This window comes from Balaenoptera physalus (genome assembly GCF_965194825.1).
Source record: "Balaenoptera physalus genome assembly, chromosome: 14".
NCBI lineage: Eukaryota > Metazoa > Chordata > Mammalia > Artiodactyla > Balaenopteridae > Balaenoptera > Balaenoptera physalus.
The window spans coordinates 58,849,135-58,876,672 of NC_138893.1; the positions used below are offsets into that span (position 1 = coordinate 58,849,135).

General features: G+C 39.5%; 1 protein-coding gene and 1 pseudogene across 4 annotated transcripts in view; both read left to right on the forward strand.

Annotated features, from left to right (window-relative positions):
- Positions 1-27,538, forward strand: part of HTR7 (5-hydroxytryptamine receptor 7) — a 680,316-nt gene that overhangs the window by 118,184 nt on the left and 534,594 nt on the right. The window contains exon 3 of one of the 3 annotated variants that reach the window (XM_082423801.1): positions 2,550-6,058. The exons of the other annotated variants lie outside the window; for them this stretch is intronic. The gene's annotated coding sequence lies outside the window, so the exon portion shown is untranslated. Of the gene's footprint in view, positions 1-2,549; positions 6,059-27,538 lie in introns of those variants that run through there. 3 annotated transcript variants of the gene reach the window in all.
- LOC309642336 (heterogeneous nuclear ribonucleoprotein A1 pseudogene) overlaps positions 1-27,538 on the forward strand; it is a 178,652-nt pseudogene that overhangs the window by 97,883 nt on the left and 53,231 nt on the right. The window lies entirely within an intron of this gene.

A 27,538-nucleotide genomic window follows, 5' to 3' on the forward strand; every position in this document is an offset into this window, starting at 1 on the left:
CTACATAATGATCAAGGGATCGATCCAAGAAGAAGATATAACAATTGTAAATATTAATGCACCCAACATAGGAGCACCTCAATACATAAGGCAAATACTAACAGCCATAAAAGGGGAAATTGACAGTAACACAATTATAGTAGGGAACATTAACACCCCACTTTCACCAATGGACAGATCATCCAAAATGAAAATAAATAAGGAAACACAAGCTTTAAATGATACATTAAACAAGATGGACTTAATTGATATTTATATGACATTCCATCCAAAAACAACAGAATACACATTCTTCTCAAGTGCTCATGGAACATTCTCCAGGATAGATCATATCTTGGGTCACAAATCAAGCCTCAGTAAATTTAAGAAAATTGAAATCGTATCAAGTATCTTTTCCAACCACAACGCTATGAGATGAGGTTCCTTAAAAAACTAAAAATAGAACTACCATACGACCCAGCAATCCCGCTACTGGGCATATACCCTGAGAAAACCATAATTCAAAAAGAGTCATGTACCAAAATGTTCATTGCAGCTCTATTTACAATAGCCAGGACATGGAAGCAACCTAAGTGTCCATCAACAGATGAATGGATAAAGAAGATGTGGCACATATATACAATGGAATATTAGCCATAAAAAGAAACAAAATTGAGTTATTGGTAGTGAGGTGGATGGACCTAGAGTCTGTCATACGGAGTGAAGTAAGTCAGAAAGAGAAAAACAAATACCGTATGCTAACACATATATATGGAATCTAAGAAAAAAAAAAAAAAAAAAGGTCATGAAGAACCTAGGGGCAAGACGGGAATAAAGACACAGACCTACTAGAGAATGGACTTGAGGACCTGGGGAGGGGGAAGGGTAAGCTGCGACAAAGTGAGAGAGTGGCATGGACATATATACACTACCAAGTGTAAAACAGATAGCTAGTGGCAAGCAGCTGCATAGCACAGGGAGATCAGCTCGGTGCTTTGTGACCACCTAGAGGGGTGGGATAGGGAGGGTGGGAGGGAGGGAGACTCAAGAGGGAAGAGATATGGGGACATGTGTATATGTATAACTGATTCACTTTGTTATAAAGCAGAAACTAACACACCATTGTAAAGTAATTATACTCCAATAAAGATATTAAAAAAAAAAAAGTAAGGGTGAGATCTTTACAATGATAAAGTGTTATTAAAAGTTGGTTATTATATGTCAATAAAGTGTAATGCTGTAGATAAAAAAAAAAAAAAAAAAAAAAGAATTGCCCAAGGTATGCAGGGCTCAAACAAGCTTTTCCTCTTTTTGGAAATTAAAAAGAAAAATTGTCTTTATCTTTCTTTTTGAGATACATGAATATCTGTATGCCAGATTTTCCCATTTTCTTTCTTAAACCAAGAAGACAAACCAACCCTCTATGAAAGAATTTGTCTTCATGCAACAGCAAAACCTCATGGGCAATTTCATAAAGACCTGACTGACTTATGTGGGCAGAACTTAGTGGCCTGGTGCTTCATGGAGGTTAAGAGACGTCCCAGTGTGGAGGAAAAGAGACAAGAATAAAAGAGAGGGGACCAAGAATGGCTTCCACTGAAACTGAGATCTGAATTGACCATGACCAAAAGCAAATAAGCGACTGAAGGCTCACTAATGATACGGCACAACTTTTCTTGCCATCCTATTGCAACTGAGGACACAGCTTTCTAGAAAACTCACACTGTATCTAAAGTTTCTGGAAGGATTTCCTCACTTATGATTAGATTCATCAACCTAACTTTAACGCTAGGCTGTGTGATGCGTGCTTTCTTGTGTTTGCTATTACTTATAATGATGAAAACACAATTTCTGAAGCTGAAATGGAATGTTTATGATATGAAAAGATTTTGTATAGGTCTTTAAATGAAATACATAATTAGGGTTAAAATGCTTTTTAAAAATATATTTGGTCTAGGCATTTGGTTTAGGGAAATAATTGGAAATAAGGTAAAGATTTATGTACAAATCAGTTTATCTCAACATTATTTCTGTAACATTTATAAAGCCATCATCCAAAAGTGGTACTATGAGTGAAGAAACACAGATTAGTAATAATAACAAAGGAACATAATTCAAAGAGAGTTCAAGTTCTGTATTAGTTAGGGTCCTTTGATTATAAGCAACAACAAATAGCTGTAGCTAACTTAGGCAGCAAAGGAATTTGTTGTAAGGATGTGGGTAGATTATGGATATGAAGGAAAAGTAGAATATCTAGTTCTTGTAAAAGACAGTTCCCAGGCTACGGTGGTCCCCCTTGCAGGAACAAAGGAATGGTTATTACAGGGCACTGTCATCAGAATGAACCAGTCCCAAATGTTTTCCATCTTTTTGTCACTTTACTCAAGATTCAAATAATTGGGAAGGAAGGAGATTCCGAATAGCCTTACTTGGGCCCTGTCTACCATTTGGCCAAGAGGACACAGATACCTTGAGTAAGAGTTTTATCAAGACTTCAGAGAATAGGAAGTGATAACAGAGACTAGCCATCTCGGGGACACAATAAACTACATTCTCAATTTCCCTTGCAGCTAGATGGGGGCTACCTGACTGAATTCAGGAAAACAGAACGGAGCAAAAGCGATGTACTCCACCTCCAAGTCTGGCCCATTAAACCTCCTGCAGAGTCCCTGGTGCTCTCTCTGCTTCTTTACCTCCAGGCAGGATGTAGAAGGACCAGTCCAAGACTCGGGAGACCCTGTGGGATGTCAGATCCACCGCATGGAAGGAGTTGAGTTCCTGTGTCACCACCTGAAGTTCAGCCACTGAACACCCCAATGGACAGTGACATGAGCAAATCCTAACCTTTAATGATGTTAAACCACTGAGATTTGGGGGCTGTTTGTTTCAGAAGTTAGGACTCCCTAATCCTAAAGGATGAATGTTGGGCAGGCAAAGAAACCCACCTGATTCACTTCAATTTCTGTACTTACATTTTAAGAACACAGTGAAGAGGCTACACGGACCACTGCAATACTTTTTGCCTCCCATCTAATTCTCTCACATAGCTACTCCCACATCTTGTGCTCCAAAATTCTCAGAAAATCCCTCTTCCACTGCTAGCGCCCACACACCTCTTGTTCTTCAACTTCAGCTTCACCTCTTTCCTTCTAAATCTGCATCACAAAAGCTCAGAGACTTAACAGGCAAAATAGAGCTCCCCTCTGAGGGTGGGAGAGAGATAGAAACAAAACAGCTGTCAAGTAAAGGGGAAAGACTGGGAAAAGTCATACATTAAGAATACTGTAATATTTATGAGAGTGAAAATTTGGAAACCACCTAAATGTCAAACAATAGGAAAATGGTTAAATAAATTATGGCATACTTTTTACTGGTTATACGAACAAGATAGTCCCTATGCTTATGGAGCTTATAGTCTAACAGCCATTAACAATAAACACGTTTTGGAAATATAGTTAGTAATATGTTGGTCTGCACCCCGCAGGCCTATGAGGCCTGTGCTTGCCCAGCTTCAAGACCAAAGAAAGAGCCCGGAGTCAGCAACAGAGACATCAGTGGTTTAATGGAGGGGGGGAGCTTACACGTCTGGAGCAAGGTCCTGGAGCGACACCCCACTGTGTGTATCAGACTGCAGTGGAGGGCAGGACATGGCAACAGTCTTCGCTGGGGGTTGGCGGGGGAAAGGTTACCAGTTATAGGGGAATTGATGTCAGGTGGGCTCATTAGTTACCAAAGAAACCAGAAGAGGGGCACGCCCCTCACGGCCCCTTTGATAAGAACAATCACCAGCTGGGGCCTGGGGCAAGTACATAGGAAGGTCAGTCGGGTGAGTAAGATACAGGAGAAGCAGGCACTGGTCGGGCAGGGCATGTTCTGAGAGCAAGAGAACAGCCATCTTGAGTGGCCTGACCGTACATAATACAAAAAGAAAATTAATGGCACAATTTCAAGTGAAAACTTCCAGGTAAGAAGCTGCATTTGCATATATAGTAGTAAAATCCCAATTGAAGAAAAGCTTATATGTGTAAGTCCTTGTGTATGTATGTATATCAAACTGTTAAAGTGGTTATCACTGAATATTGACATTATAGACGATTTTTATTTCCTTTTTTACACTATTCTATATTTTCAAAATGTTAATGGTAAGTATATTTTTAAGAGTAAATGCGATTTACAGCCTATTCTTTTCCCTTATAATTTTCTGCATAGAATGTATAACTGGAAAAAAGCATCAATCAATTCACAGTATTGATATCACTGTGTACTGAGAGACTGTCTGCAGAAGTGGCTTCCTAATTTAGTAGACTTTTGCCTCCAATAGCTCTGTAGACCTGAATATATGTGTATGTGTGTATGTGTGTGTGTGTGTGTGTGTGTGTATGTATTTATATTATAAATGGATTTTTACAACAAAGTGGATTATTCCTAAAGTGCAGTTTGAATATGCTTTCCTAGACTGTGTCACCACGGACTCTAATGAGATTGAGCTTACCTGCCCTTCAAAATACAGGCACTAGAATTTCATCAGATGGCTTTTAAGCAAGCAAAGTCGTGTCCTTAAAATATGGAGATATAATAACACTAGACCATCCCGTTCAAATTTATTTAGTAAATTTGCTTTGCTTTCTTCTTGTCAATATGGAAATCTGTAGAGATATTAAAATGTAATTTATGTTGTGCTTAAAGAAAATAACTGTTGCTCAATACAATACAAAGCCATTGAATGCTAACACCATGCCCCTCCTTGAACTACCAAATACCATTGAGAGGAGTGCGTGAATTATCGGAGGTGATTTTAATTTAGATTACTAAAACATTTCCATAGACATAGAAGTCTGAGTTGATTAAACTTTAAACTTATCTGATTATAGCACTTATTATATTATGGTTGTAATTACAGGAAAGTACTTCAATTGATTGGGTAATTATGAATGAATAGGGAAGGATATGAATTAGAAAATTTGTTTCAATTATTTAAGTGATAACTATATGAAGGAAATTAAGAAACTGAAGTTGTCTCAACATTGTATCAAATTGCCAGGCAGAAGCTTTGAAGATGAATGGCTTCATGGTGCCTCTGATGCCTAATTATCTTCTGAGACGTTGTTTCCTTAGTTTAAGAGATAAAAAGATAAAGATAAAAACATGCAAGTTCCACTAATAGAAAGGCTGACCTATTGAATATTGTGTTTCTCTAGCTTATTTCCTTAGCTGTTTTTAGAGAAGTCCCCCAGCAAAAGTGTCGTTAGGTGTCCTAAACAGATCTTCCTCACTGAGAGCTTTTCTTTGTTTGCAGCTATTCTGTAGTTAGCCTTCCTGATTAATGAGCATGATTAGTGGGCAGTTACACATTTAAAGCTGCTGACCTCCACAGAGGATGTTTAATAGTGATCCCTGTTTTCAACTTAAACTCAATCTGGGAGTTATGTTTCTTTCCCCAAAGCTAAGAAATGAAACTTCCTTTATGCTGTAAAATGAATCAGAAGAGGGACGTGGACTAACATGGGTAGAAGAACTAGGGAGAGAGCATCTTTTGGGGGAAAACCCATTTAAATATTCTCTGCCTGTCCATGTGCTTAAGTTAACTGTATTGTAAAACTGTACATGGATCTTGTTGCAAATTGGGATTAGTCATTCTCATAAAATTGTTGGCATCTCCATAAAGGCATGACTTAAAGAACTGTTCCATCTATTGTAACAGACAAATATCTGCTCCGGATGCTCACCTGCTGTTTATAGACAGAGGAGAAGACAGTTATAAAGCTCTTTCTTTAATCCACAGTCACTGCTTCCCTAGCCAGTCTCCCATCAGTGAAACAATGCTCAGCTCCCAATGATAGCCCGATATTGAGCAATTTGTATGCTTACATTCCTAATATCTCTTGCTGTCATCTCTTCAGGCTTCATCCTTTTTTCAGATACCAGGGGGAAGTTAAGTTTGAAATCAATTGATAATGTCAAGCATGACTGTAAGTTGCTTTCACAGAGATTGTAGAAAATAAAATTCTTAAATAATACAGGTCTGTGAGAGTATAAGATTGGCAACTTATATTCTTAGGGCAGAAGTAGCCTTCCTTCCTTCCTTTTCTTCCTTCTATACATTACCTTATTCTATATAGGACTTGAGAAAATTTCTATTCACTCATTCTAAGCTTTCCTAAACTGCATGGCTATAAAGAGGAGAGGTGCGCCACCTCTGTCTGTTTTGGTACTTTATTTTCTCCAATACCTGCGGGAGGCAGAGGGTGACTCATGTTCCTTGTGCACCTGTCTGATGAGGGTCCATGGGTCAAAGTGAGGACAAAAAGAGAGAAGTTCCAAGTTGAGACCCTTACTGTGAGATCTCAGACAAGCCACTTCTATTCCTTATCTACATAGTGGTAATTATAATGTCTGACTCAGAGTGTTACTGCACCATCAAAGATAATAATGACTACACACTTGCCTTGTGAAGTGCCATGCATGCTTCCATCACGGGTTGGTACTCTATCCCACTGATACATTTGTGGGATAGAACTACAAGAAAGTGTCGCATATTGTTCCTTCAGGGAAAAGAATGCTGTATTTTCTTACTTGGATGTACAATAGGTATAAACACTTGAGCATTAGTAGGGTCTATCCAGATTTAGGTTTGGCAAATCAATCAATACTTCATTGTTACTTTAAGCTGGCACTTTTAAGGCAAATTTATAATAACAGTTAAGTAGTATTTTTTTGGTTCCCCTCCTATTTGCTCAATGTTTAAAATGAGTTATTTTATTTAAGCCCCCAAATAAGCTTATCATTAAGATTTTATTATCTCCATTTTTTTCCTATGGAGAAACTGAGGCATAGAGAGATTAAGTCACTGGTCCAAGATCTCATGAGTGATAGGGGTAGTGTTTAAACTGACTTGAAACTCAATGCTCTAAACCCCCAAACTCCCTCTGCACATACACTGTGAATTGTAATCAAAATGTGCTAAATATTTAAGCCAAACTTAGGGAGTTTCTGGTTAAATACTTGTAAAAGCATTTTTACTCCTCTTTCCTCCCTTAAAACTCACCTAAAGTAGCAAAAAGAATGAAAAACAGGGGGGAAAAACCCCCTTATATTCAATGCAACAGTAAAATGGCCCCAACTGCAACCTGCCCCAAACTGCCCCAGATTTCTCTCAAATGTCCCAAACCTAAAGACTCATCCTATAATTCTTTAGATTCCCAGAATATCTTCTATGCTATGACAGGACACAGGTCACTAAGTGAGGAATGCCCTATGGAGACCCAGGTTAATAGTTCTCACGGGCAATGATGGCATCTCTAAAAGAAAAGCCTCACTGACATTCCTTTTTTTTTTTTTGCGAGTTTAATTCTTTTTTTTATTGAGATACATTTGCTTTACAATATTATATAAATTTCAGGTGTACAAGATAGTGATTCACAATTTTTAGAGATTGTACTCCATTTATAATTATTATAAAATATTGGCCATATTCCCTGTACAGTATATCCTTGTAGCCTATTTATTTTATACACAGTAGACTGTACCTCTCACATATGAGGAAACTGAGGTCCAGAGAGGTTAGAGTGTCGAAGCTTACCCTGGGAGTAAGGAAGTAAATGGTAGAGCTGAGATCAGAGTCGAGGATATTCCTCTTGTCTAAATCCATCCAAACAGCAGCAGGATAAAGGAGAGCAGGGAAGCTGTTTTTCACCTACTCATAACCTAGAAAGGACTTGATGGACAGTGGCACTAACCCTCAGAGTCAAAGGGGGGACATCCTCCCAGGGCAAAGCATTAGGTCTCCCACCTCTGGACTTGCCCTCTGGCAGATTTCAACCACATCCTCTTCCTTCTCCACCTTGATGTCCCCATCCACAACGCCCCCCACCCCCACCCGGCTTCTCAGCTCCTGGTCTGAATCAGTTGGGGCTTCTGAATTCCTAGGAATGGCAAGAGGAAGCACTTGGGAAGGAGCAGAGCAGTCAGGGCTGTGATTTGAATCCTTCCTCAGCTTTTGGCTTTTCCATGTAGGTACTAGAAATATGAGTCAGGAGGATAAATGTGCGTAATCAGAGCTTAATTGATTGTCTAACCAGTGGCACAGATCAGTTCTGAAATTCTGCAGTACTCAAGCTCTAAATCCCAGTACTAGAATTTCTTATACGCTTAACTCTGCCTCCTGCATGATTCTGAGTATGAGTCATCCCCTTTCCCCCTCTCCCAAGCATCCCTTTCAGTTACACATCTTTTGGTTCTAACTCATTTTGCCCCTGCCTATCCCTGGGTCTATTATTCACCAGCAGTCTTCATTACCATTTCAGTATTTCACTGGGGAGGAGAAAATATTCCACTGCGATGCTGAACAACACTGAGGTGAAGTGTTACCTCCGTGAATTTTCACTCCTAAGGAAGGCTGGAGAAAGACAGAGAGGGGTCTGTCTGTAGCTGAAAGTGACGGGTCCACAGCAGGGGCTGTATATATTCCAGTCTCTTTGGTAATCTATATGTTGCATCAGCCAGGAATGTTGGCAATGAGCACTCTTTCAAAGTGGATGAAGGTGTCCAGATGGCTGTTTCCTTTCATTCTGATTAGAACTGTTGGCTTAACATACGCACCAGAGCTCCTAGCCCGCCATATAAATTGAGATAGACTCAGTGAGACTGTGTCCACAGCCATGAACCTGAATTGACTTTGTGGATTGCTCTAGATCGCTCTCCCCTGTCCACATTACTCCTTAGCTAATAGTTGGCTCCATTTAAAGAAGACTGACTATTTTCATTTTAAAGGGTAGAAAAAAATACATCACAAAAAGAATCACCCCCAAAAAATTACCCACAAAAAGGAAGAGTTCAGACAAATAAGTGTATATATTTTTAAAGAAATTACATTATGTTTTCCAAAAGAGAGCTCAAAGGGTTCTGTGAAGAGACTATAATACATCAAGCAGGAAATGAATAGTGTGCCAGTAGAATTTAGGGAAGAAGTGCAAGAAAACAAAATCATTACAGAGATGAAGCACACTTCAGAAGCGACAAGAATAAAGGACGCAGTGCTGAAAACACAGCCAGAGGTAAAAGTGGTGAATAGGCTTGAGGAATCACAAAGACAAAAAGGAAAAGACAGAGATATTAAAAACGGTATATGGGAATTCCCTGGTGGTCCAGTGGTTAGGACTCAGTGCTTTTACTGCTGAGGGCCCAGGTTCAGTTCCTGGTGGAAGAACTGAGATCCTACAGTGTGACCAAAAAAAAAAAAAAAAAAAGGAAAGAAAGGTATAAAAAAAGTGGTCAGATTGGAAGACAGAGAAAGCATAATCAACAAAACTATAATTGATTTTCTGAAGAAGAGAACAATAAATGGAACAGAAAAAGTATTCCAACATATCATTTATGCATTCAAGGAATATTGATTGCATACTAACATAACTCTTGACATAAGGGAAAAATTATTGAGTAAAAATATAATAGAAGACAACTTTTTTGAACTAAATAAAAACATGAAGTTGCAGATAAAAAAGGCACAGTTTATCCTAGGAAGAAAAAAATAACAACCTTGATATAGAATAACTGAAGTTAAGGCACATCTAGGAGAAATTACTATAATTTAGGAATAAAGGAAAATTCAGTGGTGAGAAAATTTAGATCTTATACAAGGGAAAAATACGTTTGATCCCAGCTTTCTTAATGGGATCAGTCAGTGTCTGAAGACAATGGAACAGTATCTACCAATATCAAGTGGCTTGGTTATGCAAGTGGAAAGTTGTAAAACAGACATTCTAAATCATGTGGTATCTGTGATCCAATCTTGAAAAGTCTACAGGATGACAAAATGTAACACATCAAGAGACAGATGACGATGTCATGATTTGTGGAGTAGTGGTGAAACTCATGGAATTAGAGACCAAACAGCTATGAGGAATACGACCACAGAACAGACTGTAATATTATAAACTTTGACAATGTAAAATAATTGTGTAACTAATACAAAGTGGGAATTGAGGGAGGGATCGTGGGAGAAAGTATGGTGTTAATTTCCATATCTTTCAAGAAGGGAATGACTAGGCATTAACTAAACTTAAAATAAGTAATTAAAAAAGAATCTTAGCATAGTTTAAAAAAATAACTCTATGTCTTTTTGTTTGGATTCCTTTTTATAAATTAACTCTCAGAAATATTGATTTGAGATTTAGTAATTTTTCAGTTGTTCTTTGGTACCTTCCAGCAAATTTCAAGAACACTGAAAATTTTTATCTTGCTTAAGAGATAGGTTTTAACATGATCCCAGAATGTGAATATTACATGTAATCAAAATTTTCTTTGAAAATCTCCTCAGAAAGTGTGTGGCAGTGAAGGCCACTTTTGCTTAGTAAGTTCAGCATGGCCAATTTAATCTCCAGCTTTGGAAAAAATCATTGTTTCCTCATTAGAGTACTAGGTAAGGTAGTAAGTTTGTGTTTGGAGGCATATTATGCAAACAGTATCTCCTCTTGAATGCCAAAGCTCGTATTCAGTTCAGCGAGATACTTGCACTACAGAGGTACATTGTCGTTGACTGTGAATGAGGAACAGATAGAAATGTCTCTCATGCTCCTTAAGTGAAAGGGAAGGTAAGTTGAAATGTCTGCACTATGTAAATTTTTAATTTTCTTCTCTGTCTCTTTCTCTCTCTCTTTATATAAGTGTATGGTTGTATATGTGCAAGTTAAAGAAATGCTTAGTGTTGACTTTAAAAAAAGACAGCGTAAGATTTGTGAGTTTAAGTTTTATTCAGGGTCTTGCTGAGGACTAGAGCCTGAGAGACAGCTACTCAGTAGCTCTGAGGAAACTGCTCCAAGAAGGTAGGGGAGGAACCAGTTTATACATGATTTTTGGTTAGGAAATTCATGCAATCAAGCATACATCTTAGTAAAAGATTGCTGCTAATCATGAGGAACAGATATCTCAGACTAATGATTTTAATGCTTTTCTGTGTATGGGAAGGTGCGAGAATCTGGGGTCACTGAAATTCTTCCTGAAGTATGCATCTAACTGTTTAAGGGCTTGCTTCTCCGGAAGCACAGAGTGCCTCATCCTGTTTTTCATCCTGAATTCCTTTCTGGGTTTGCTGTGGGTGGTCAGCTGCAGTGGGTTCTGACTTAACCCTTGTAGAACTGAGTGGTGAGTAATGTTCTGTGTCTTAGCAATCTTAATTTTTGCTGTATCCACATTAGATAATGTGACTCCCTGGAAATATTTTAATGAAAACAGCAGGTAGTGTAAGTTCGTTTTGCAAAAGTTTTCTTTCTTTCTCTCTCTCTTCCTTCCCTCCCTCCCTCCCTTCTTTCCTTCCTTCCTTTGTCTTTTATTTTTGCTTGCTTGCTTCCTCTATCTTTTATCTATTTGTTTTGTATCTCTCTGTGTACATCCTTCTGTTCATCCAACCATGCATACAGTTATGTGTGTGACATATATGTGTATGTGTGTGTGTGTGTACTTAGACAGATATGTGTGCTTGTATATATATATGTTTATATATATATGTGTGTGTATATGGATAGATATAGATATAGATATATTTATCTGATTTACCTGAAATGATGTCTACCATGTGGTAGCAATGCTAATCTCCAGTAGGTGGGATTTGGATACTTTTTTATTGTCTTTTTTTCTACTATTCAGTATTTCTAGAATTGTTTCATGAGAATGTATACATTTATAGAACTATGAGTCATTCTTTTCTACTCTCTATACATAAAGAATTATACAAAATTGACTCCTAACATGTTATGCCATTATATCTACAGGCAGACCTGCACAAACACTGCATTTTGTACTTAGATCAATAGGGAGCTGGCAAAAACTGATAAGCCAAAGAAGAGGGTCTTGGTCTCTCTCCGTACTCCATCTCCTCACCTGTTAGCCATCTCTGTTGGTTTCTCCTATGGAGCAATCAGTTCCCAAAGATTTACTGATCGTGTTGCCCCTTGGGCTGTCATCTTGGAGGTGACCTACTCTCACTGGGGACCATTCGCTCGCTGTCTGCTTGTCGTTGTCAGCTTTCTAATCATTTCTTCTCTTTGTTCCCTCACTTTCTTCTTTCACTTTGCTTTTATGTTGCTCTCTGCTTCTTTCCTCCCTGCTTTCCTTCTATTTCTCCCTACTCTTTCTGTGGTGCCATGCATTCTATGCTATGGCCTCGATTTATTTCATTTGGACTTTCTTTTCTATTTTCTCACTCATGGAGTGGGGCTCTTCATAACACTCCTAAGGATAGTTTGTTATTTTGCCCAGGAGGAGCTGATATAGTGGACTCTGCCATCAGAGTCTATCTCTTTCCAAAAAAGCACTCTCTATCCTGGTTCTCAGGAACAACTGAAAGCATCTTTAGTAGAAGCTACAGGACATGGGATCAAGGAAGAAAGGCAAATAGATTCCCTGGAATGCTGCCAAACATTCTTATCCCAGGTGCAGGCATTGCCCAGGGAAAAGAGAATCAGATTTGAGAACAACATTATGCTGTAGTCCTATTTCCTTCATCTTTCTTCTTAGGCATATACATATATATATCTGCATCACTTTACTGTACACCTAAAACTAGCACAACATTGTAAATCAACTATACTCCAATATAAAATAAAAATTCAAAAAACTAAACAGAACAAAACATTGTATCTTAAACATATTGTTTCTCCCTTCTTGTCTCTGCTCTCTCTTCCATGAATTCCCGACAGACATTTTTGGAACTCATGTAATTTTTCTTGCCTCTTTACTTTTCCATGTTTTTATCTCTTTATCTCTTTGTGCTGTTTTATGTGAGACTCATCTGGGGAAGCCTCAGCATTCAAGCTAATGTGGTTTTGGGGAGTGTTCAGTTCCTCGCAGGCTGTTGGGCTGAGGGCCTCAATTTCTTTTCAGCTTTGGCCAGAGGCTACCTTCAGCTCCTTCTTGCCTGGCCCTTTCCATATGGCAGCTCACAATATGGCAGATTTCTTCTTCAAAGAAAGCAACAGAGAGAGAGAGACTCCTGGTGAGATGGGCTAGTTTTATGTAACGTAATCATGTACACACACACAGTCACCTACATTCTGTTACCTTTGGCATGTTCTCTTGATTAAAATCAAGTCACAGGACCCACCCACAGAAAGCATGGGAATCATGGGCTCACCCTAGATTCTGTCTGTCACAGTGTACACATTAAAGTGTATACCTCTATAATTTAATGCAAAATGAACCCACACAACCACTAAAAATAGAATGTTGCCTGTACCCTTTAAGTCTTCTTTGTACCCCCTCCCAATCATTTTTTCCCTTCTCCCTAATGATAACTACTCTGTAAAACAGCCTCATTTTTTAAAAGAAAACATATTTATTTATATTCCACTTAGGAATGCATCCCTAAACAGTATGGATTAGTATGGGCTATTTTATTTATTTTGTTGTTCGACTTCTGATTTATTTTAAGGATACAGAAAAAGAACTTAAAACTTTTATTCCCACTAGTCCCCTACTGCCAGGCATAACATCTTCCAGACACAACATGAGGGAATTCACTCATGCGTAATAACTTTTTTCATTATGATCACTGCATCTTCCTGACCCCCGCAGCTCTACGTGACATATGGTACTGCAGCATGAGCAGTGTAATTTATTTCTTCCCCAAATTACACTGAGGTATACACTCTTATCAGTCAGTTTGTCCTGTTGGTTTGTGTAGATGTTAAATTTCTCTATGCTTTGTTCTCTTACAAGTGTTGTTAACTAGAACACTTTCTATAGGGTCAGAACTCAATCTTTTTTTTTTTTTCTTTATTGTAGTTGATTTACAATGTTGTGTTAGTTTCAGGTGTACAGCAAAGTGATTCAGTTATATGTATGTATATATATATTCTTTTTCAGATTCTTTTGCATTATGGGTTATTACAAGATATTGGATATAGTTCCCTGTGCTATTCAGTAGGTTCTTGTTGTTTATCTATTTTACATATAGTAGTGTGTATCTGCTAATCCCAAACTCCTAATATACCCCCTCCCTCGTTTTCCCCTTTGGTAACTGTAAGATTGTTTTCTATGTCTGTGAGTCTGTTTTTGTTTTGTAAATAAGTTCATTTGTATCATTTTTAAGATTCCACAAAGAAGTGATATCAGATGATATTTATCTTTCTCCCTCTGACTTACTTCACTTAGCATGATATTACTCAGGCATAAAAAAGAATGAAATAATGCCATTTGCAGCGATATGGATGGACCTAGAAATTATCACACTAAATATCAGCTATTTTAAATGGAACCATCTTTTTTAAAGTGTTCCAGGTTTGCTTTATTTAGCTCAACATTAGGTTTGTAAGATTCACCTAGGTTCAGTGTGTAGCTTTATCTTGTTCGTTTTTATTGTGTTATAATAGTTCATTGTATGAACACATCACACTTTATCAAGTTTACTATTGATGGACATTAGCTTATTCCAGTTTGAAGCGATTGTAAATAATGGTGCAAGGAACATTCTTGCACCATGTGTACGCTTACACTCATTTATGTGGGATATATATCTAGAATTGGAATTCCTGGGTCATAAGGTCTGCATATTTTCAATTTTAGTAGTTATACCAAACTGTTTTCCAGAGTGGTTCTTCCAATTTACACCCTCCACCAGTAGTGGGTGAGAATTCCTTTTGCTTCCCATCCTGACCAATAGCTTGTATTGTCAAGTTTTTTTTTAAAATTGTTTTTAGTTTTAGCCCTTCTAGTAGGTTTATAGTAGTACCTCATATGACTTTAATTTGCATTTTTCTGATCTTTGATGAGGTTTCACGTGTCTGTATATGGTTATCAGCATTTTGGATAGACTTTTCATATAGTACCTGTTCAAATTTCTTGTTCATTTTTCTGTTGAGTCGTCTGATGTTTTCTCATTCATTTGTAGGGATAATTTTCTTTTTAAATGTACATTAGAAATGAGCACTTTGTCAGTTATAAATAATATTAATAACTTCTCCCACTCCATGGGTTATCTTCTTACTATCTTAAAGGTGTCTTGATTTTAATTTATTCAAATTTGTCAGAGTTTTCCTTGATAGTTACCATTTTGTGTGTCAGACTTAAGAAGTCTTTCCTTTTCCTTAAACCATGAAAATATTCTCTTCATTACCTTCTAGGAGCTTTATTTTTGGCCTTTGCATTTAGATCTACAGTTTACCTCGAAATCATTTTTCTGTATGGTGTGAATTAGGGGGTTATGTTTCTTTTATTATAAATGGATTTACAATTGTGCTGGGACCATTTATTGTAAGTAATAGCCTTTCTCCACCACTCTGCCATGTTATCTTTGTCATAAATCAAATTTCCATAAGTGTATGGGTCTGTTTCTGGGCTCTCTATACTTATATTTTCTGATATTTCTATCTTTTCATCAATACTGCAGTCTAATTTTTTAAAATAAGCTTTATTTTTTAGAGCAGTTTTAGGTTCTTAGCACAACTGAGTGGAAAGAACAGAGATTTCCCATATACCCCTTGGCCCTCACACATGCATAGCCTCCCCTATTATCAACATCTCCTACTAGAGTGGTACATTTGTTACAATTGATGAACCTACACTGATACATTATTATTAACTAAAGTCCATAGTTTACATTAAGGTTCATTCAATGTGTTGTATAGGTCTATGGATTTTGACAAATGCATAAAGTTATGTATCTACCCTATAGTATCATACAGAATAGTTTCACTGCCCTAAAAATTCCCTGTGCTCCACCTATTCATCCTTTTTTCCTTCCCACCCCAAGCCCCAGGAAACCACTGAGCCTTTTGCTGTCTCCATAGTTTTACCTTTTCCAGAATATCATATGGTATGGAATCACACAGTATGTAGCCTATTCAGACTGGCTTCTTTCACTTAGCAACATGCATTTAAGGTTCCTCTGTGTCTTTTCATGGCGTGATAGCTTATTCTTGTTTAGCACTGAATAATATTCCATTGTCTGGATGGACCACAGTTTATGTATCCATTCGCCTACTGAGGAACGTATTGGTTGCTTCCAAGTTTTGGCAATTATGAATGAAACTGTTATAACCATCCATGTGTAGGTTTTTGTGTGGACATAAGTTTGCAACTCCTTTGGGCAAATACCAAGAAGTGCAATTGCTGAATCCTATGGTTAGGGTGTGTTTAGTTTTGTAAGAAACTGCCAAACTGTCTTCCAAAGTGGCTGTACCATTTTGTATGCCCACCAGCAATAAATAAGAGTCCCTGTTGCTCTACATCCTTGCTAGTATTTGGTGTTGTCAATTTTCTGGATTTTGGCCAGTCTAGTAGGTATGTAGTGGTATTCCATTGTTGTTTCAATTTGCATTTCCCTGATGACATATGATATGAAGCATCTTTTATATTGCTAATTTGCCGACTGTGTATCTTCTTCGACAAGGTGTCTGTTAAGATCTTTGGCCCAGTTTTTAATTGGGTCATTCGTTTTCTTATTGTGCACAATCTAATTTAATGTAGCTTTCTATCTTCATAAATAAAGTCTCCTACCTTGTTTCTTGTAAAAACCCCCTGCACCAAACCCAGCCTTTAAAAATAAGTTACTAGGTTTGTTTTGCCAATATATTGTTTAGGATTTCTTGTGTCTGTGTTCAGGACTGAGGTTTTGCTTGTAACTTTCTTTCTTGCAGTGTCTCTCAAGTTTTGATAATAAAGCTATTATGGAATTGTTACCGAAAGCAAGTTCACATGCCTGATGCACAGTGAGGCCAAACAAACTGAAACACTGAAGTTTCAAGCAGAGAAAAAAGTTTATTGCAGGGCCAAGAAAGGAGAATGGGTGGCTCATGCTCAGAAGACCTGAACTCCCCAGTGGGTTTCAGGGAAGAAGGTTTTATAGGCAAAATTTGGGAGGAGGGTTGCAGGGAGTGTAACTCTCCTCTGATTGGTTGGTGGTGAGGTAACTGGGTGGTGTTCCAGGAATCTCAATCATTAGCCTTCTAGTTCCAGCCAGTTTGGGGTCCATGTTCTTGTGTTTAGCCTGTAGTTACCATCCTCCACCTGGGTGGGGGCCATAGTTCCTGTCAAAGAACTCAGAGGTATGTATCAGATTGCTATGAACATTGGCCAAGGAGGAACTAGGACCCTGCCCCATTGCTGCATTATCATTTTTCTGTGTTCCCTCACTCCTCTCTCTAATTACTAGCTGTTTGAACCTGCCCTTTGTAACTCAGAGAAGGTCTAGGAGGCTGAAGCCTTTTTCTTACAAACAAGAAATGGGGAACACAGAAAGGCCTTTATATATACTTGGGAGGGCCCCGTAGGGTCCTACACGGTTTCAGAATCATAAAATGAATTGGGTCGTGTTCACTCTTTGTGTATATTCTTTGGTAATATTTTCCTGTGAGCCAACTTTCTGTGAGCCTTGTAGGGTTACAAGGTTTTTAATTACAGAGTCAGACTTTTAAATTGTTAGTAGACTGCAAATTTACTATACCTTCTGTATCAGTTTTTCTAAGTCTTATTTTTTAGGAATTTATTTAATTCATCTCTTTTTTTAAAATTTTTTTAAAAAATTTTCTTTATTTTTTGGCTGTGTTGGGTTTTTGTTGCTTGCTCTAGTTGTGGCGAGTGCGGGCTACTCTTCGCTGCAGTGCACGGGCTTCTCATTGTGGTGGCTTCTCTTGTTGCAGAGCACGGGCTCTAGGCGCGCAGGCTTCAGTAGTTGTGGCTCGAGGGCTCTAGAGCGCAGGCTCAGTAGTTGTGGCGCATGGGCTTAGCTGCTCCGCAGCATGTGGGATCCTCCTGGACCAGGGCTCGAACCCGTGTCCCCTGCATTGGCAGGCAGACTCCTAACCACTGCACCACCAGGGAAGTCCCCATCTCTTTTTTTTTTTTTTAGTTGACTAATATCTCCAAGATTTGATAAGTTTATTCATTTTTTTAAAGCACACACATTTTGGCTTGGTTGATATTTTCTATTGTATGTATTATTTCTAGTTCATTAATTTTGTTATCTTCCATCTTCTATTTATCTTCATTTGGTAGGTTTTTGTAATTTCTTGAGATGGATGTTAGGATGTTTCTCTCATTGATTTTCAGTCTTTCCTCTTTTCTAACACATGCTTTAAAATTATAAATTTGCCTCTAGTTGTTTTTCATAAGTTTTGATATGTCATTTAAAAAACAATTGGGCTTCCGTGGTGGCGCAGTGGTTGAGGGTCTGCCTGCCAATGCAGGGGACACGGGTTCGAGCCCTGGTCTGGGAGGATCCCACATGCCGCGGGGCGACTGGGCCCGTGGGCCACAACTGCTGAGCCTGCGCGTCTGGAGCCTGTGCTCCGCAGCAAGAGAGGCCCCGGCAGTGAGAGGCCCGCGCACTGCGATGAAGAGTGGCCCCTGCTTGCCGCAGCTAGAGAAAGCCCTCGCACAGAAACGAGGACCCAACACAGCCAAAAAAAATAAAATAAATAAATAATAAAAAAATAAATAAATAAAAAAAAATAAAAAACAATTTACATACCTTCTAATTTCCATTTGAATTTTTTTTCTTTGACTCAGAGGTTACTGAAAAGTGGTATTTCTGAAGTTGCAAACAAATGAGGATTCTCTCTTATCTTTTTGTTATTGATTTCTTTGTGGAAATAATTGTTTGCAAAAATAATATTAGGTGATAGTATCTTCCTCCAGTGAAGATCTAAGTTTGCTTTTGCTAGGCATCTGGGGACATAGGAATCCAGGATAAGCTTCAGAGGTTGATATGATTCGAAGCTGAGCTGCAGGCTCTGTGAAAGCCTATTGATTTCTAGGAAACTCCAACTCCTTGAGTGTAGCTCCTCAGGCCCTAGAACAAATCTAGGGGCACTCACCGGTCTTCACCTTTGGCATGCCCTGGACTTACTACTTAGCTCTTTTAGACCATTTTGCTCCCACCACTCAGTTTTCTCCTGGAATGGGCAGACACTCATAGCAGAACAGCATCCTCCAACACTCTTGGACCACCAATTATCCCAGAATCTTTGCATCACACTCCTCAGTATCCTGTGAGCTCTCCAGTGTCCCTAAGCAGATGTGTTTGACATTCCACCCTGCTTCTCTAATTGTCCCCGGTGGAAAGGTTTGTCTGTTTTCCTTAGTCTGTAATTATTGAAAGTGGAAATTTTATTTAGTTCTATTTCATGTCTGGTCAATTCTGATAGTAACTTGTTCTTGTCTTATACTTAAGAAGAAGCCTCTTTTATTTCTTTAAATATATTAAACATAAACATTTTGTATTCTGTATCTGATAATTCCAATACCTGAAGTTTTGTGGATTTGATTCTATAGGGTTTTTTTTTCCCCCAGTTGTTGATTTTTTACTATAGTGTCTTCTTACCTCATAAGATTAGGGATTTTTTTCATTGTGTGCTCAATTTCCTGGGAACCTTATCTTAAATTCTTTGAGTCCTGTGCCTAAAATATGTTAATACAGAAAGGATTTTCTTTTGCTGCTGCCATGTTCCTGGGGGCATAACAAACCTAAACCACTTTAAACTAAAATTTTAGTTTAGGTTTTCCTGGGCCGCACAGGCTACTTGAGTTTTAGCCCCAAATTTGCCTGGTTATGAACTTATGATTAGGAATTCTAAGGAGCCTTTTCCCCAGCTCTTTCCACGGCCAAGGCCAAGAGAGTCAGGCATTCCTGTCCTCTCCTTCAAGGGTGAAAATCCTTGGTGGGGGGAGCGGTTCCAGGTTTAATTAGAGTCTCTGATTGACCTCTTATCTTATTCTCATAGGTTTGTTTCCAGCCTTCCTTATGCCTGTTAAATCCCAGCTCTAGACCTCCCAGGATTAATGGTAGATTGGTGCTTACTTTTGACCCGTATTTCTTCTTTCCCTACAAGCTCAGCTATAAATTTTTAAAGGTTTTAAAAGATTTCATCCAGAATTTTAAGTTTTAGTGCTGTTTCAGGAGCGGTTTCCATAAAAATCTGCCCACTGATCAGAAGTCTCCCCCCTTGTCATTCTATGCTTTGTGATTCTGAAATGACTTTGTTAATGATTATTACATTATGGTTATGCTTGTCACACAACACTCCTTCCCTATCTGCATTTGCCTGGGGTCTATAGGAATCCAGTACATTTTGACCAAAAGGAGGGGGGATCCAGCCATTAGTCTGGATGTTTAGTATATTACACAGGTCAAACATTTAGGTAATTGATTAGATTCTTCATCACTAAAATGTGCAATGTTATTTAGATACATCGTTAGTTTGCATGTCCTGATTTGCTGCTATCATTTTAGATATATCAATAAATATGAATAATTCATTCATGTCGATTTTGGCTCATCTTGTCATCTCACTGCTGCTCTTTCTTTTGTGTAAATATACCAAGATAGGAGGCATTATTTTAGAACTAGATGTTAGTATAAGGGTATGGCTAAGCTACAGTGGCATGAAATTCTGATTATAATCAATTCCTTTCTTGGCATATTCTCCTGAGGATGGGATTACATAGCAGAGGACATTAGCATCACCACTTACACTGGTCTATCTATTTTGGAGCATTAAGAAAAATGCAGAATCCAAAGAATAATTTGGAATTGTTAAGGAGTTTACTTACTGGGTGATTTCTGTTATAATGTTTTAATCCCATTTTATCCACAAGGAATCTCATACTAGTAATCAAATGACTTACTGATTTAATGAGAAGTACCATAAACTAGGAGAAAATAGAAGCAAACCCATTAGTTCTTATGGATCAACCAAGCTTCTTCCTAGAATTTTGTTCATATAGTTTCTAAATAATGAGAAATGTGCTCAGTTCACAGCAGCAAGGCCCATAACGTGTATTGCTCTGCTTGTTCTACACGTTGAAATAAAATGGAGGACTTCCCTGGTGGCGCAGTGGTTAAGAATCCACCTGCCAATGTAGGGAACACGGGTTTGAGCCCTGGTCTGGGAAGATCCCACATGCTGTGGAGCAACAAAGCCCGTGTGCCACAACTACTGAGCCTGCGCTCTAGAGCCCGTGAGCCACTACTACTGAAGCCCGCACGCCTAGAGCTCATGCTCCGCAACAAGAGAAGCCATGACAATGAGAAGCTGTGCACCACAATGAAGAGTTGCCCCCGCTCGCCGCAACTAGAGAAAGCCCGCATGCAGCAACGAAGACCCAACGCAGCCAAAAATAAAATATAAGTAAATAAATAAATAAAATGGAAACATATTCAGTAACATCCATCTGAGGTCAACAAAGCACAATGAGCAGAAGACCTAAATAGACATTTCTCCAAGGAAGATATACAGATTGCCAACAAACACATGAAAGGATGCTCAACATCACTAATCATTAGAGACATGCAAATCAAAACGATAATGAGGTATCACCTCACACCAGTCAGAATGGCCATCATCAAAAAATCTACAAACAATAAATGCTGGAGAGGGTGTGGAGAAAAGGGAACCGTCCTGCACTGTTGGTGGGAATGTAAATTGATACAGCCACTATGGAGAACAGTATGGAGGTTCCTTAAAAAACTAAAAATAGAGCTACCATACGACCCAGCAATCCCACTACTGTGCATATACCCTGAGAAAACGATAATTCAAAAAGAGTCATGCACCACAATATTCACTGCAGCACTATTTACAATAGCCAGGACATGGAAGCAACCTAAATGTCCATCGACAGATGAATGGATAAAGAAGATGTGGCACATATATACAATGGAATATTACTCAGCCATAAAAAGAAATGAAATTGAGTTATTTGTAGTGAGGTGGATGGACCTAGAGTCTGTCATACAGAGTGAAGTAAGTCAGGAAGAGAAAAACAAATACTGTATGCTAACACATATACATGGAATCTAAAAAAAAAAAAAAAGGTTCTGATGAACCTAGGGGCAGGACAGAAATAAAGACACAGACGTAGAGAATGGACTTGAGGGCATGGAGAGGGGGAAGGGTAAGCTGGGACGAAGTGAGAGAGTGGCATGGACATATATACACTACCAAGTGTAAAATAGATAGCTAGTGGGAAGCAGCCGCATAGCACAGGGAGATCAGCTTGGTGCTTTGTGATCACCTAGGGGGGTGGGATAGGGAGGGTGGGAGGGAGACGCAAGAGGGAGGGGATATGGGGATATATGTATACGTATAGCTGATTCACTTTGTTATATAGCAGAAACTAACACAACATTGTAAAGCAGCTATACTCCAATAAAGATGTTAAAAAAAAGTAAACATTTAAAATAAAATTTTAAAAAGGCAAAATGAAACCACAATGAGCACTAGAACAAGTTTGTTATTGTTCTAAGCTCACTGGTTTCCACAAATATTATCCTTCTTATATGAAAATGAGAGACCATAGTAATTCACCTTAAGAAGGAGGTGAAGGTTTGGGGATCATATTCAGGAATGAAGATAGATTTGACCCAGACCACTCACGCTTTGCTGGTTGAACTAGCCCACAGTTCCTCTGATGATGATAGTAAGAAGAGTAACAATTAAACAGATCTATGTTACTGTAGCATTTTGTAACGTGCAAAGAGGTTTTTATTTACCTTCTCTTAATCTGATCCTCCCAAGAGCCCCTTGAAGTTGAACAGGCAAGGATTATGAATTCCTCCTTTTACAAAGGAGGAAACCAAGGCTTAGAGAGATTCCATGACACACCTGAGACTGAAATCCAAAGATCCTGATTCTCAGCAGAGCGTCCTGTCCCTCCACCAGTCTAGTGATTTGGCAGGACTCTTGCTGCTGCAGGAGGAGAATCCAAACAAAACTAAGGGAGCATTTTGGCCACATGACCTTGATGTGGTCTGTGACATGATTCCCTGACACTCTTATGTTATGAATTTCCTGGGGATTCTCATGTTATAACCTCTCTGTGCTTCACCAATACCTTGAGCCTTAATTATTTTGGAATAAAACAAACACATCGACAACTTTTCCTGGAAAGTATTTGGTGAATACAATGAGTGGAGGGTTTGGAAAAGTGAGAGGGAGGGATGCTTTGGAAGGTTTTTCTTTTATCTTTTGTTTATTTCTGTTATTAATCCAGCTAATCTTGTTTCCTTGCTTCTCAATGGTATGAAGTTCTCTGGAATATTCCTCCTGTTTCTTGTCTCTCACTTTTTTTTTTTTTTTTTTTTATCCTGCTGTTGGTTGACAGTGGATGGAGGTGGCTGACATCCTAGAGCACAGTGAAGTGACAAGTAGCATTTCCTGAAGAAACTTTAGCCAGGTGATGTGAGGGTTTGACATCTTTTCCTTCTTTTGTATGAAGACCTAAGCTCTCCCTTCATTGACTTTTCTAAGCCCTTTTCAGGTTTTGCCTTACTGTTCTATGTCCAAGAGGAGATTAGCTTCCTGAAACATTAATTTAGGAATTGTCCATTAGAGGGATTCAGAGTGGCAACAGAAGACAGCGCCCAGACACTCATCAGACTATTGATTTGGCATATTTGAACCAAATGTTTCCAGTTCTCATTGAATTTTTTTTTCTTTTCTTTAAATTATGGTCAATTGATTTTTTTTAAATTTTTATTTATTTGTTTATTTATTTATGGCTGTGTTGGGTCTTCGTTTCTGTGCGAGGGCTTTCTCTAGTTGCGGCGAGTGGGGGCCACTCTTCATCGCCGTGCGCGGGCCTCTCACTATCGCGGCCTCTCTTGTTGCGGAGCACAGGCTCCAGATGCGCAGGCTCAGTAGTTGTGGCTCACGGGCCTAGTTGCTCCGCAGCATGAGGGATCTTCCCAGACCAGGGCTCGAACCCGTGTCCCCTGCATTGGCAGGCAGATTCTCAACCACTGCACCACCAGGGAAGCCCCCACCTTTTTTTTTTTTTTTTTTTTTTTTTTTTTTTAAATAATGGGTGCTTCTCTTTTTCAACTACCATATCCAACCTGTCACAAGCCCTGTATGGCCCATCTTTTCAAGGATGTACCTCCATTCCTGTCTCTGGAGCCCACTGCCATTGCCCTGGTTCAGGCCTGTGCAGTTCTCAAATACATCAATCCATCAACGTTCTAGCGGGTCTCTCTGCCTTCATTTTGGCTCCTCTCCCACCTGCCCTTCCTTGTGCTCTCCAAGAGGGATTATTATACAATGCAGTTCTTATCATGGTATTCCCTATTTAGACTCTTTCACCATCGTCTCCTTATAATTTTCACGAGTTTAGCACAGAAGACTTTCCGGATGTTGGCTCTTACTTCCTTTAGAGCTTCATTTCTCACTCAGGTACCCTGTGTCCAGACAAACTAAATCACTTGCAGTTGCCTGAAGATGCCATGGTATTTGCTGCCTTTGACCTTCATGTCTATGCAGTTCCATGTCCCTTACGTCCTTGTCCACCTCATGCACCTGGTGGGCTTTCCCACGTCCTCGCAACTCCAGAGAAGCCTGGTTTTCTCTGGCTAGCTTCCCCTGCCTCGTCTCTCCCCCAGCCAGCTTAGCTGCTGCCACTTCCACCTGCCATCCAGCCTCACCTGTCCCACAGCACGTGTCTCCTGGGACTCTAGTCATCTGTGAACTTGTCTGTCTTTCCCACGAACCTGTAGATTCTTTTTTTAAAATATATTTTATTTTTTATTTATTTAATTAATTAATTTATTTTTGGCTGCATTGACTCTTTGTTGTTGGGTCTTCGTTGCTGTGCACGGGCTTTCTCTAGTTGCGGTGAGTGGGGGCTATCCTTCGTTGCAGTGCGCGGGCTTCACATTATGGTGGCTTCTCTTGTTGCGGAGCATGGGCTCTAAGCGTGTGGGCTTCAGTAGTTGTGGTTCGCAGGCCCTAGAGCTCAGGCTCAGTAGTTGTGGCTCACAAGCTTAGTTGCTCCATGGCATGTGGGATCTTCCCGGACCAGGGCTCGAACCCGTGTCCCCTGCATTGGCAGGCAGATTCTTAACCACTGCGCCACCAGGGAAGTCCTGAACTTGTAGATTCTTGAAGGAAAGAACTGTGTCTTATTTGACTTGGCATCTCTATTAACTCTCTAGGTTCTTTTACATGATAGGCACTTAAAGAATGAGAATGAGTAAGAATGAGCAAAAAAATGACCCCCGAGATATCCTGGAGAAGTTACTTTAACTGTGCCATGTCAGGGGTAACCCTGCTGCACACCCAGGTGCTGGACTGATTCTAGAACTTTCACAGTCAAGGATGATGTGGCAGTGCGGGCCTGACAGCTGGTTCAGCTCCTGCCTGGTTATGCCAAGTGGCTGCCCACGTGTTATGACTCAGGGACAAGCAGGGTCCCTCTCCCTCCTGCTAGCTCCAAATGCCTGGAACTGTGCTGTGAATGCAATATTTCCCCAGGAGAGTCATTGCCCCATTAAGATTTCGTCTTTAAATGTCAAATACAACCAAAGTATGAGTGGCCATAAAGGTGTTCATACCGATTCTTTAGGAAACTGAACTAGAGAGAGACTCCTTGAAAAAGTAATCCCTAAGGCCACACAGCTAACAGTGACATCTGGGCTAGAACCTCAGTGTCTTGGCCTTCTGTTCGGATGTTCCCTGTGATATGATTCTGCTGTCCTTCTCCATTCTATGTGTGGAAGGATGACCTAGCATGGTGACTGCAGTGGGCTCCTGGGCCCTACCCTTCGTACTTCTGAGTCAGGAGGTCTGTGCAGATTTGGGAATCTCCATTCAGCATCGTGCTCTGGGGAATTTTGATGCAGGTTGGAGGTGTAAGACTAAGCTTATGAGAGTGAAGAAGTTCCCTCTCAGGATTAATCCCCTCTCAGGTAGTTTGTGCATCTATTGGGTAACTTATGTCTGCCAGGTAGGCTTATAGGGGATGGAAATATGTGAGAAGGGCAAGGATTATCATCTGCCGCCTTGTGCTTTTTATGTAAAATGTTATTTATTTACTTTTTTTAAAAAGAGCAGAATTGGGCTCTACCATCTACTTGGAAACATTAAGTAGAAGTAAGTGGAATAGCAGTGCCCTCAGGGCTCTGCTCCCGGATGTTCTCTCGGATGCTCTCTCGGGCCAGTCCCTGCCCGTGGCGTCTTGGGGAGCAGAAGTCGATCACTTCCCAAGCCTCTGTGGTTGGGGCTATTTTCAGCTTGCCTCTGGGTTTCCTGGTGTTTTATCCACACGTGCGTCACCGAAGGGAGTGGTACTTTATCACTTGCCACAGGATTTCTAACCTTACTGCAGAGTTTCCCAATATTGTTGAAAATGGTTCCTCTTTCTTCTAACTAGAAGATTTTCTTTTAAAAAAGGAGGCGGGACTGGTTTCTTCTAAACATATGAAACTTTCAAATTAAGTAGAAAGCTGTTTAAAATCTCTTGCTTATAGACCAGAGGGAGCTCTTTGGAGCTCCCCTCAGTATTGGTGTTGAGTGCAGTCCTTACAGGGTGGTCATTTGGTTCTAACACTGAAGAGTGCATGAATTTATCACTTCAAGCTTCAGGGACCTTAATGAAAATCTGATCCAACCATTATATTTTACAAGTGAGGAAATGAAGGCCAAGCAGCAGAGGATAGAATAAGAGCGTATTAGGTGCCTATGAATAAAGGGTGCCCTGAATGGGAAGAAAGGCATCTCGTTTCAAAAGGCATGTGTGATTCTCTGATTGACCAATTTCACAGGCTTGCCTCCATCAGGGTTGCAGCCCACAAGACAGTGACACATCACTGGACAGGTTTGTTCCGAGATTCTCCAGGGTTTTAAATCCAGGCGCTCTCTCGATGGCTCTCTGAGCATTTTAATTTGATCTTGTCTTTGTTCATAAACACGTGATATAGAGAAAGGGAGGGCCTGTGATTTAGAAGGGCACATTCATAATTCACTTCTTCTGAGGGGAGGAGTTTGGGGTTTCAGCTAATAGTGGAACCATTTATCTTTGGCAGAGAAGGGAAACCTTGTTTCAATTTACCCTGGGTCTCAGTGTTAGATATATGTATATATATTCACACACACTGTATGATGTATGTATATATATACTACATGTATGCCTACATATTAGTATATATATGCATACATATTAGCACATATATATATATGTTTACACACACACACACAGTGTCTGTCTGGCCCTGAGGCTGTGCCTGTTGCCTGATTTTATGGTGTCAGTGTCTCTTGTCATCTCAGTTGAGGACTCCCCACTCTAGATTTCAATCCAGTGGAACCTAGACTCTCTCTCTGCCTCTCAGTGACTTTTTAGGCAAGGACCGTGCTAAGGGAGCTAAATTAGACACCAGGGGCACTCAGACTTGTATCTTTTATTAAGTCTCCCAAAAGGATCATTTTGATATCCCACCCTTAATTATAACATTTTATCTCCTTACCAAAAGAACAGGAATTTCAATAATATTTCATTAAACATGTCTTTAAAGGTGATAGTAAAAAAAAAAAAAAGCTTTCAGTGTAAACTAAATCTACAATAGCCTTTAATGCTTTTCTCTTTTTCCCTTCCTTTCCTTTTTTTTTTTAAACATCTTTATTGGATTATAATTGCTTCACAATGTTCTGTTAGTTTCTGCTGTATAACAAAGTGAATCAGCTATATGTATACATATATCCCCATATCCCCTCCCTCTTGTGTCTCCTTCCTACCCTCCCTATCCTACCCCTCTAGGTGGTCACAAAGCACCAAGCTGATCTCCCTGTGCTATGGGGCT